The sequence below is a fragment of the Berghia stephanieae genome, chromosome 6 (genome assembly GCF_034508935.2).
Source record: "Berghia stephanieae isolate SIO BIC M18660-M18661 chromosome 6, UCSD_Bste_1.3, whole genome shotgun sequence".
In the NCBI taxonomy this organism is placed as follows: domain Eukaryota; kingdom Metazoa; phylum Mollusca; class Gastropoda; order Nudibranchia; family Aeolidiidae; genus Berghia; species Berghia stephanieae.
The window spans coordinates 12,059,609-12,072,605 of record NC_088365.1 but is presented as its reverse complement, the minus strand read 5'-3'; the positions used below and the strand labels follow the sequence as shown (position 1 = coordinate 12,072,605).

Sequence of the window (12,997 nt, the reverse complement as noted above, 5' to 3'; positions counted from 1 at the left end):
ATGTGTGTATTTGTGTACGTGTGTTCACTTCATGAAGTTTTCTTTTTCTTGGTTGGATGATCCAGCAAATTATTTTGGGCCAAGTTGATTTTGAAAAGGCTAAATATTTCTACCTTATGTAAAAGGTTTTTGTTGTTTTGTTTTTTTTTAATGATTTTTTCCTCTAACCAATTTTAAAACCAATTGCAGTATCACTTGAATCAACAGCAATTTAAATTATATGCAAAGCTTGCGTAACATCGTGTTTGACGATGCGTAACGGTGCGTAGTTCATATATTATTGATTCCCATTTTATGCTCAACATTGTATGTAGCGACAGGTATTGCAATATTGGTAGGGCCTTCTAAAAATAGTAACACTTATGGTCGCCTCAGATAGTGGACATCTATATTATATCAAAACCAGTGAGTGGCGAGCTGCCATTTCGTTGCTAATTAATGGTATAATATTTTCATTTCGTCTGTTGTTTCACGTAGGTACCTACTTGTTTTGGAATGGGATTCTGTGTTTGTCGTTTGATATTGGGTAGGTCACAGGTGTTGTCATCTGTTGCGATTTTGACACTGTGTTATGTTAATTATGATAATAATGATAATGAGTATGATGATGATAATGTTAATGGTAATGATAATTATAATCTTCAGAATGATAATGTTCATAATAATAATAATGTTCATAATAATAATAATAATAATAATAATAATAATAATAATAATAATAATAATAATAATAATAATAATAATAATAATAATAATGATAATAATAAAATAATAATAATAATAATAATAATAATAATAATAATAATAATAATAATAATAATAATAATAATAATAATAATAATGTTCATAATAATAATAATAATAATAATAATAATAATAATAATAATAATAATAATAATAATAATAATAATAATATAATAATAATAATAATAATAATAATGGTGATGATGATGATAAACATAATGATAAAATAGATTGTATGCGCTTGGCTAAGAAGCTCACTACATTGCCATCCGGAAGTATACCGTACAAACACACAAAACTGTATGTAACCATGAACGTTTATAGTCTAGTTAATACAGTTAAGTGAGAATTACTCATAAACGCGGATGGCAAAAAACAATAACAGAGATCTTAGTAACGCCAACTTCATTCTTTCTATAGCTGTTGGCACCGTTTCATACACACTTGATTAGATCTTTATCTTACTTACACCATTAGTCATTACTTTCTAGAACACTGTCACCTCTTATCGATATGGGTAACCCACTGTCTCTATCAGGTACTATGGTCTGAATTTGAATGTTACTCGAAGCCGACTCAAATGGATTCAATAGTCTGATGTCACGTCGCCCAGCAACGGCGGCCATCGTGGTTCTAAACAAAGAAAATCGGTACTTTTTTATTCTTCATGTTGGCTAGAACTTTTCATATGTGTTGTGATCAGAATGTGTAAAAGTCAAAACATGATCAGATTTATAATGGGTTTTTTTTCCCCTCTGGACACGCTTTTATGCTCGTCGGAGAAATATTTCATAAGGGCGTCCGCCATTGTTCCGATAGTTTAGAGTTACTAAGTTGCCATGCGTCATTACGAGGGAAGTGACGTCACGACTGTTGAAGCGTATTCTGAGTATTTGTATTCAAGGGTGAGGAGAGTTGTTGAATGTGACAGCCATTGTTGTTGTTTAGGCTGAAGAATTTTGATAATCTTCATTTGAAGGTGACTAAATCGGTTGTGTTCACACATGAATCAGATAAACGTTCCAGTCTTTGATAGTGCGGGGTGAAAATCAATATTTGAAGATGTTTTGAAGTCACAGATCGGTGTTTAATGTTTTTGAGTGGGTTTTTCTTTGAGTGCGTGGATTTCGTTATAGATTTGTCTAGTTGCTATGGTTGTTGGAATAAACAGACGCCATTGATTGAAATTGAAATCTTAACGTATGAAGTTTTTGTCAAATTTAGATACATATGTGCAAAAGTAACTTGACATTTTTATACGCTAAATTACTATTGTTTAACTATGTGATAGAGTCAAGAATTTGATGCCAGCTAAAAGATCAATGTTCAAACCACATGCATGCTTAGTTATATTATTTCAATCTGTAAATCATAGCGGGGATGGTGAATATTTTTCTATGACAACTTGATATTTCGAATTTACAAATTATAACGTACCAACACACAAAACTGTTTACAACCTTGACCTTAGTCTGACTGATAGACTTTAGTGAGAACTTCTCTTAAAATGGCTGGCTAAAAACAATAACAAAGAGCTGAGTGACGTCAATTTCGTTTTATCTATTATAATTTTTAAATTTTTGATTTAAATCTATAATCTTAACATAAATTAAACCATTTTTCTCTTCATGGCTCATAGTTTTCCTACACTTGACCCCATACAGTTTCAACTGTATTGTCAATCAACTTTGCCCTTTAAAAATGAGCTTTAAAATGAGCTTTTATATAGAGCAATATCCACTAAATGTGCTCAAAGCGCTTTACAAGGGGTCCCTGGCCAATAGCAACATTTAACATTTAGGACGGGACATGACGCATGTTAGGCGATATTACAATTTTTCGGACAAAGACAACGCTGTTAACGGCCAGGTACTCATTTTACACCTGAGTACGATGAGAGAATGTGAGTAAAGAGCCTTTTCCAAGGACTCAACTATGCGCCGAGCGCAAGGCTCGAACCCAGGACCTTCCGATCCGAAAGCGAGTGTCATACCACTAGACCACATAGCCCCTGGATAAGCTTTCGCAAGCAAATTAATGTGGACGGGGATTCCATAGCATTCAATGGGTTTTACGTAAACTCTCTGATATAACTGATCTTTTTTGGTCTGGGCATTCGTGACGGCCCACACAACTATTATATTGGTGTCATGTCAAAAAATCATTCAACCGTGATGGCTTTCTAAGAAAAGATTGAAAGGCCATAATTATCGTACACCGACGAAGTATTTTGGTTGTTTGTTTATTTATTTATTTATGTTTGCTTTGGCCAGAAATCGTTTGATATTGATCAATTAAAATGACGTCAATCTATCTATCTATCTATCTATCAATCTATCTATCTATCTATCTATCTATCTATCTATCTATCTATATTCTATCTCCATCATATCTATCTATCTATCTATATCTATACTATCATCTATCTATTTTATCTATCATCACTAATCTATCTATATGTCTATCTATCTATCTATCTGTCTGTATCTGTCTGTCTATCTATCTTAGTATCTATGTTTCTTTGTTTTTTTAATTCTGTTTTTTTTGTTGTCTATCTACCTATCTGTCAATTTCTTCATTCATCCATCCATCCATCTGTCGATCTATCTATCTATCTTTCTATATATCTATCTGTCTATCTATCTATCTATCTATCTATCTATCTATCTATCTATCTATCTGTCTGTCTGTCTGTCTGATCTATCCATCTGTCTGATCTATCTTCATCTTTGATTTGTATATCTATCTATTTGTCTATCCATCCAAATTTCGTAATTCTACTTTAATAGCTCATTGCCTTGGGGGAAATAATTTAGTCACAATCCTTTCCAACAGTCTAAAAAAATACAATTAACAAAGAGATACGTGTCGTTAATTCCATTTATTCTATACTAACTCTAACGGGATTTAATAAATAATGAGCATAAATCGACGTTAAAGCTATGGGGTTGTGCTGCTGTCACGGTTGGGTGATTCCAACGATGATGATATCACAAAACACTACATTATATTATATTCCATGTCGGTTGTAACATTTCATCATCATCATCATCATCATCATCATCATCCTCATCATCATCATTATCGACTTTATTAAATAAAACCAAATCATGATGATGATGATGATTATGATGATGATGATGATGATGATGATGATGATGATGATGATGATCATCATCATCATCATCATCATCATCATCATCATCATCATCATCCTCATCGTCATCATCAAATAAAGTCAAATTTAAAAGAAGAAAACTGCAGTAAAAAAAAAAGAAAAAAAAAAAGAATGTCAGCCGTCTTCAACTTTCTTTGCAAAACGCTTTGAGCACGTTTAGTGGATTTCACGCTATATAACCCCCCCCCCCCCTTTCCAATCAAGTCAAAGAAACTCTTCTTACCTCTAAGGCACACACATTGATCACCGCCATAGATAACGTCTGTGATCACCACTACCAACGTCATTATTTCCACCGCGGGCACTGCCACCATCAATTTTATACAAATATCGTTGTTATGGCAACAGCAAACACTAACACTATTCTCTATCATCGCTAAACAACCTGAAAAGAAATCTATACCCACTAAAAGATTTTTAAAAGAATTCTCAAGCACGTGAAATCCAGAAAGTTTTTACCGTTTTTAATTGGTTTTGTTGTGGGCTGAAGAAGGGTATTGAGCCCGAAATGTACCGTATTTAGAATGACGTTATTGTTTTGCTGCTATGCGTGTAGTCTTGTGGTATGACACTCGCTTTCGGCTCGGAAAGCCATGGGTTCGAGCCTCGCTCACATTCTCTCATCGTGCTCATGTGTAAAATAAGTATCTGGCCGCCAACAGCCTTGTGTGTCTCTGTCGGAAAAATGGTAATACTATTGCCTAACAGGCGTCATGTCTCGTTCTACATGTTACGTGATGCTGTTGGTCAGGGACTCTTTGTAAAGCGCTTTGAGCATGTTAAGTGGATATTGCGCTATATAAAATCTCAAGTTGGTTTTTGTTTGTTTGTTTTTTTCAAGCCGTTATGTTCATTTTTGTTCAAATGAAATTATTGTCTGCAGCTTCTCCTTCACGGGATCGTGATTTCTCTTCGTTGTTGAGGTCTTCCAAAATTCATTTCTTCTGCTCTCGGTGTTAGATATATCTAAATCTAAAGCCTGTGTGATCACACTTAGGTACTGTTTTCGACTACTAATTCTATGGGGGAGGGGAGGGGGGGGGGGAATCCAATAGTTCAGTTGGTAGAATACACGCTCCACACGCAAAGGGACCAAGATCGATCCCGGGTGCGGTCGAGATTTTTTTTCTTCTGACTCCTCTGTCCACCCAGCAGTGAATGGGTAGCTGAATCTGTTAGATTTGGCGGAGGAAAGTACTTTGCTATAGACTAGCGTCCTATCCAAAGGATAGCAAGCAATTGCTAATGTCCGTTTCACGCCACAGAAACCGGGATAAACTCCGGCTCCATGGGCCCCACGGCGGCTCTAAAGGAATACTTAAAATTCTACGGGATCCGAGGAATGAAGGCTGATTTTATAATAGTAATAATAAATGCCATTTATATAGCGCTTTACCCCGTTGTCACAGGCTCTAAGAGCTTTACAGTGATATAAAACAAAACATATTACAGTAAGACAAGTTTGATGGAAACGTGATACGAATTCAATTTAACAACAACAAAATATGATAATTATTGCAACATTATGACTTAAAAAGATAAAACTTTAAGCGAGATTTTATTGGACATCTTTCATCCACGCATTTTCAAATAATTTCATGTTGAGTAGAAGTGGTATTCTGCCGTTGTTTAAAGCACACAGTAACACACAGTATATGCAATGGTAAACAAATAGCACATACGTGTTCTTCAATGAAACGGCAGTGTTTGATTTCTACTTGTGAACATCTATCTCTTATCCAAATGTTCTGTTATTTTTTAATGGATTTTTCTTTGTTAGTTATCGTTTGCTTTACGTTATTTGAACAATTTTGTTTGCTTAAAAACTCAAATAGATGTGCGACAGGCTGGAGCAAGCATACATGTTTGAAAAATGATTTCAACTACGCCACTATCACATTATCTCATTCGTCTGTGGTGTTTCATTCATCCTGTTTTGTTGATAAAGAGGAAACCCGAAACGTTCATTTGATCTGGGGTTTTTTGTAATTAAATTGAAGCTTACATTCATTTTCCCATTATTATTTAGTAATATAGATAGTGAGACTAGAAATAATATTATTACAGTTGATGCTGACAATAACATTGTTGTATTTTTAAAAGATCAGTCCTTCATAGCAGGCGTTTATCCCTTCTGGTGTTGACAGACTTACCAACTCTTCGGTGTACGATTCACCATGACATTAACTATAACATGCAACTAGAAAGGGCACCCTAAATCTCGACAGCTATGCGGACGATAAGTTGTCGTTGACTATTTATAGAAGATAGCCTAATAGTAGCGTTTAGTGCGGTTGCGTGGGGTGACTAGATACTGACCCAATTGCAAACCAGCGGAGGTCGTCATTAGGCCAGCTGGTTTTGTGCTAGTTCTAAAACAGACTACAGCTACCAAAATCACTGTTGGATGTAAGGATGGATCTGATAAAAAAAAATTTAAAAACTAAAAAAGATTATTGAATGAATGAGATCGATGCCTATCCCATGGCTCATGTGTCGAATGGTCTATAAATTGTAATGGAAGTCTCAGGTTTGAGTGTTTTAATCGGTCGATATTTGAAGAACGAGTTTTCTGGCTAATCCTTTGAGAGTGAAAGCGTTGATTTTTCAGAATACGACAGCCCAGTAAGTAGTCCTTCAGAGCCATTAGGCCCATGGAGCTGGAGTTTATCCCGGTTTCTTTAACGTGTAGCGGACAATAGCAATTGCTTGCTACCCTTTTGTTAGGACACGTCTATCGCAAAGACCTTTCCTCTAGATCTAACAGTCCCCAGCGAACTACCAAATCACTGCTGTTTCACTTCGCCAAGCGTCAGGCTTGAGAGGTTTTGCCCAGATGACGGTCATTTAAATCGTTCGACATTTGAAGGTCGAGTTGGTTTTTTTGGGGTTTTTTTTTTTGGGGGGGGGGATAATTTTTAATAACTGTCTTTGCAGAGTACGTGAGTTAATTTGTTAATACAAAAAATCCCCAATATACTTCAAATCGTATCGTTTCGTATCGCATCATTTAAGAGCTAAAAGATAGTTCGAAGATGACGTCACTCGGGTCTTTGTTATTGTTTTTTGCCATCCGCGTTTATGAGTAATGCTCACTGCACTGTATTAACCCGACTATAAACGTTCATGGATACACACAGTTTTGTGTGTTGTTCCGTTAGACTTCCGGATGGAAATATTATGAGCTTCTTAGCCAAGCGCATACTATCTATAGATAGAATGCGCTTGGCCAAAGAGTTCACAACATTGCCATCCGGAAGTATAACGGACCAACACACAAACTCTGTGTAACCATGATCTTTTATAGTCTGGTTAATACAGTTTAGTGAGAACAACTCACAAACGCGGATGGCAAAAACAATAACAAAGGCCTGATTGACGTCATCTGCATACTATCTATAGGTTCTAAAAACCTTTAAATGCTCTTTGTTACTTTCATAGATAGATACAATTTATCCAAATTAGATATATCATCAACATTCAATGCTAATTGATAATATTAAGCATTAAATATCCAATACACGAATCAGTGCCATAGTCAATATTCCTAGTATAATTATCTCTATTTAACATTCATTTGGCATGTCAACGTTATACAATCGAAAGTTTAAAATAATTGATATACAAAATGCAATAATATCCATGTTACATTATTCATCAAAATCAAATATTATGTTGGTAAGTTCTTAATCAATGGCATTCTTTTTAAAAAATATTAATCGATTTAGATTTTTTTTTTATCACAAACTTTTAGATTATTCCAAATTAAATTGCCATAAAACTTTTATTCTAAATATCGATTGATTAAGGTAACAACAATTCTCTATTCTTCAAAAAACTCAAATCTGACAATTCCTTCAATTCAAGTGTCGGGTTGTTAATTTTTTGATAAATTGATGGTCATTTTAACCAGGGTTGCTAATTTGGCATATTTTATGCATGTCCTTTTTTGGGGGGCAGAATTTGAAGTCGTCTGGCAGAAGAAAAAAAAACGGTTTGGCAGTTTGGCAGATGTTTGGCAGATTTTATTGTCCCAGGCCTAGGAATGAATGTATAGGTCTACTCCACGTTTTCCATGGCAATTTTTATGTATCAATGATTATTTTTTTTAACTTGGGAAATCCAAAAAAAAAATTATGACATCGGCCTTGCGAATTTTTTGGTTAATAAAACTGATGAGTTTTCATAAATAGTACGATTTGGCAGAGTTTTGTGGTATTTGGCAGATTTTTAAAATCCAGTTGGCAGAATGCCTGAAAATAATCTGGCAAGCCTGATTTTAACGGTCGATATTTTGTGGTATAAATTTCCTGACCACTTTTTGTCCGAGAACGTCAGAGACCGGAGTGGCCGGGGTGGACCGGTGGACCGTTGCACGTTTGTTTTGTGTCAACATTTATTGGACGCGTCAACATCATGAAATTTAGAAACGTATTCCGGTTTTTCCTGATTTCATTCCTTCGTTCTTTTTAAGTGTCGAAAATTTAATTTATTAGCGTTAGATATATTATGACTTTTTGACTTGTGACTTTGGATTTGTTACGCACAAAATGAATACCTGAACATAGGTCATCCTGAACTAATAATAATAATGATAATAATAATAATAATAATAATAATAATAATAATGATGATAATAATAATAATAATAATAATAATGATATGATATGATGATGATGATGATGATGATGATGATGATGATGATGATGATGATGATAAATAAATAAATAACAAAAAAAATTATTATAATAATGATGATGAATCAGAAGTAGTTATTTAATCTCCCTGAGAGCCAATTTATTCATCTATTAACTTAGATTTAGTGACTAGCCCCCATCCCATGATAAGTGGATTTTTTTTTCTTTCTAAATTCCAAGTTTGTAGGTCTGGGATTTGTACTCACCCATTCCACTGCCCACCAATCACCTACCCACGTATATTTCCATCTTTATAAACCAACCCCCCCCCCCCCCCCAACCATCTCATCCATTCATCTATCCATTTTTTTTATCAATCCATTCTAATGCAAGACATTTTTCTCTTTCACCCGATCTTCCCCCTATCATTAATAATGGACTTAATAGGATTCAGTAGTCTGATGTCACGCCGCCCGGCAACGGCGGCCATCTTGGTTCTAAACAAAGAAAATCATTACTTTTTATTCTTCAAGCTGGCTGGAACTTTTCATATGTCTTGTGACCAGAATGTGTAAAAGTCAAAACATGATCAAATTTATGGTGTTTTTTTCCCCTCTGGATACGCTTTTATGCTCGACGGAGAAATATTTCATACGGGCGTCCGCCATTGTTCAGATAGTTTAGAGCCAGTGTTGCTAAGTTACATGCGTCATTAGGAAGGAAGTGACGTTACGACTATTGAATCCTATTCATCCAAAAGGAAATTTTTGTACAGACGTATAAAATGCCGACAATGATACATTCATAAACATATACATTATCGTTCTCAGACCAAATAATTTTTTCTTCTTCAAAAACTTTCACTTCGAATATCGATATCGAGATGAAGAACTTCAACTTTGAATTTTTAAGATCTAAAATTGACACTCTAATGAGAAGTCTTAGGTTAGAAAATTTTTGACATATTAATGCTCGTGCGGCTATGTGGTCTTGTGGTATGACCCTCGCTTTCGGACAGAAGGTCCTGGGTTCGAGCCTCGCTCGGCGCATAGTTTAGACCTTGGAAAAGACTCTTTACTCACATTCCCCCGCCGTACTCTGGCGTAAAATGAGCACCTAGCCGTCAACAGCGTTGTCTGTGTCGGGGAAAAAAAAATGTAATATCGCCTAACATAGGCGTTATGTCTCATTCTACATGTTACGTGTTGCTGTTGGTCAGGGGCCCTTTGTAAAGCGCTTTGTGCACATTTAGTGGATGTTGCGCTATATAAAAGCTCTATTTCTTTTCTTTTTTTTTACTCATTTGAAGTGATTGTTATTTGAAGTAAAGGGTTTTCAGCCTAAATGTAGATTTGTGTGTGGGGGGAGGATTGGTGTGGAGGAGGGGGGTGGAGGGGGGGGGGGGGATCGTGGGAGTACGGCAGCCCACCTTGTCATTACTAGTGTTCGTCGCTGAGAGTAATTGACTTGACACGAAATCGTAGATACGACTGGGAGGAATTCTGTTCTTGCCGCACAATGAAAAAACATCTTAATTTTTTTTTATTAGTTCATCCAGATCTATATAAAAGATTAACATAGCGATTAATCAAGACTCACCCCCCCCCCCCCCCCCCCCCCCCCCCCCCCCCCACTTTTTTTTCCACAATTTGTCAAAACCTCTTAAAACCTGAGACTTAAATATGTAGAAGATGCAGATTATCTTAATAATAATCCTTGTGGCCAAAATGATAAAAGATGTTATGTCAAAATATGGCAGTGTAGGTTCGTTTTCACCTGGCTGACGAGTCAATCTCTAACCGTCGTTGAGAATGCATCAAATAACAATGTGGAATTGAATGTAAGCTTCAATTTAATATACGAAAAAGGTTTTCTTATATTAACTTGAAGTTTACTTTCAAGTTCACATTGTTATTTATTTCGTCGAGCTCCGAGCAGCACCATTTACATTGATAATGCATCGGTAATCACCTTTTGCCTCACATTGACAAAGCACAATTAGTTTTGTTTTCATTATTGATGATTTGTGTTTAGATAAGATACTCACAACATCCGCCAACACACACACACACACACACACACATACAAATATATATATATATATATATATATATATATATATATATATATATATATACTTGAGCCAAGGTCAAAAGGTGCCCGCCTGACACCGTTGTTAGGAAAATGTAATTTTTACTTAATTATGGGCTGTTTTCATTGGGCTAATGCTTGTAATCAATTGATAATATGAAGAAGAGATAAAATGAGAGAGCTCAACATACTCTGTTCAACAGAATATGAAATAAACAACGAGAGTGAAATTTGAATGCAGTTTGGCATGTGCTTAAAGCTAGGTCAACGCATCACCTTTATAGAAAGCATGTAGAAATAAAATGTTATGTTTTAGCACCCATGATTGGAAATTGGCTTATACTTAAAGTATAAAGTCAAAATTTACTTTTAAATGCAATTGCAGTATATGAGGTATCTGATTCATGAAGTACAAGGTTTTTGCTACACATTTAGAAACACGAATGGACTATTATGTCACTTTTATTTTGAGGAAAAAAATTGGCACCTTTTGACCTTGACTCGTATAATATATATATATATATATATATATATATATATATATATATATATATATATATATATATATATATATATATTATACGAGGCAAGGTCAAAAGGTGCCAATTTTTATATATAGATAGTATGCAGATGACGTCACTCAGGCCTTTGTTACTGTTTTTGCCATCCGCGTTTGTGAGTTGTTCTCACTAAACTGTATTAACCTGACTATAAACGTTCATGGTTACACAGAGTTTGTGTGTTGGTCCGTTATACTTCCGGATGGCAATGTTGTGAACTCCTTGGCCAAGCGCATTCTATCTATATATATATATAATTTTAATATTTACCACAATGTTGGAGTCAGTCTACATCGATGTTTCAGGCCTTTTCAGCCACCGTCAGGACTGTGTCTTACAGGAGTTTGCTTTGTTGTGTGTTGTTGCTTGTTGAAGTGGTTTGTAGTTGATTAGTAAATGTTTTCGTCTATGTGGACAGCTATTGCACATCTCATTTTTCGTGATGAGTGTGGCTTCATCGAGGGTGTTTGATTATAGTATATTTCTCTTCCAGGCATAAGCTACATTGTTTTGATGATGGTGTGTATTCTGTTGCTTTAGATATAATTTTCCATGAAATGCTGTGGTCTAGTTTGTTGTCTTTTAATTTCCAAATATTATGTTCGCTGAGTTTTGTGGATGTTTTTTTGTTAGTGTTTCTAAAGGTTGAGGTGTGGAGGTTGCATCTTGTTTTGAAATTATTTTCCGTTAGTTCTGCATATTTTTCCTGCTTGTTTGTTTTAGTTTCGGTGACTGTGGCTTGGTAAATTAAACATTGTTTGTTTAGCGGGCAATGTTCCTTATTTCTCCAGTTGCATTTCTCTGGTGGGTGGGTTTTGCTCTTGTCGGTGGTTTATTAATATGTTTTTGTTGTGACTTGAAATTATTTGTTCTATGTTGGGCATACACGAGTAGCTTATTTTTATGGTATTCCTGTTTATAATTTTATGTAGCTTGTGGTTTTTTTTGAAAGTGTGTATCAATTAATTTCAGGAATTGCTGTCCAATGTTTGTGCTGACGTTTTTGTCGAAAGGTGGTTTGAACCAAGTAATATGTCGTTTTCTTGTTTTGCGTTCTTCACTTGTGTATTGAGGTTTATAATAGAGGGGGGCGTCTGTGTATTCAAATGGTGTGTTGTATCCGCTTTTTGTGAGTGCTTCTTTGAAGGGGGTGGCTGCGACTTGAATATCTCTCTGTTTTCCGAAAGTTTGCTCACCCTCAGTGCTATGTTTTTTGCTATGTTTTCAATGACGAAACGGGGTTGTTGCTGTTTTTATTAATGTAGCTAATGGTGTTATTTGGTTTTCTGAACTGTTAGAATGAATTGGATTTTATGTCGATTGTGATGTCGATATTAAAATAATAATTCGCTCCATTGTTACATGTCGAGCACTATTCGTACCATATGTGTGTATCCAACACGATTCAATATATATATGTATATAACTATATTATATATATATATATATATATATATATAATATATATATATATATATATATGAGTGGTGTGTGTGTGTGTGTGTGTGTGTGTGTGTGTGTGTTGTCAGTGTACGGCGACAGAATATAACACACGAGGAATGAAATGGGTAGGGCCATGTTGTAAGTCACGATGTTTGCCTCTAATCAATATTATTATTTCTATTAGATACATCAGTCGGGAATCACATTTCCAGTTTCATATACCAGGTTTTTATGATTATTTCTTGCCATAAAACTACAAAACGACGCATGCTCAAAAAAAAAAAAAAAAAGAAAAAGAAAAGAGTAACAACACGCTTTTATATAAGCCTGGAAGCATGTTATGT

General features: G+C 35.1%; 1 protein-coding gene across 5 annotated transcripts in view; it reads left to right on the top strand.

The window, feature by feature from the left end:
* LOC144974490 (phospholipid-transporting ATPase ABCA3-like) overlaps positions 1-12,997 on the top strand; it is a 129,281-nt gene that overhangs the window by 69,635 nt on the left and 46,649 nt on the right. The window contains exon 1 of one of the 5 annotated variants that reach the window (XM_078917397.1): positions 374-473. The exons of 3 other annotated variants lie outside the window; for them this stretch is intronic. The gene's annotated coding sequence lies outside the window, so the exon portion shown is untranslated. Of the gene's footprint in view, positions 1-373; positions 527-12,997 lie in introns of those variants that run through there. One more of the 5 variants, XM_078917396.1, reaches the window with a different exon arrangement.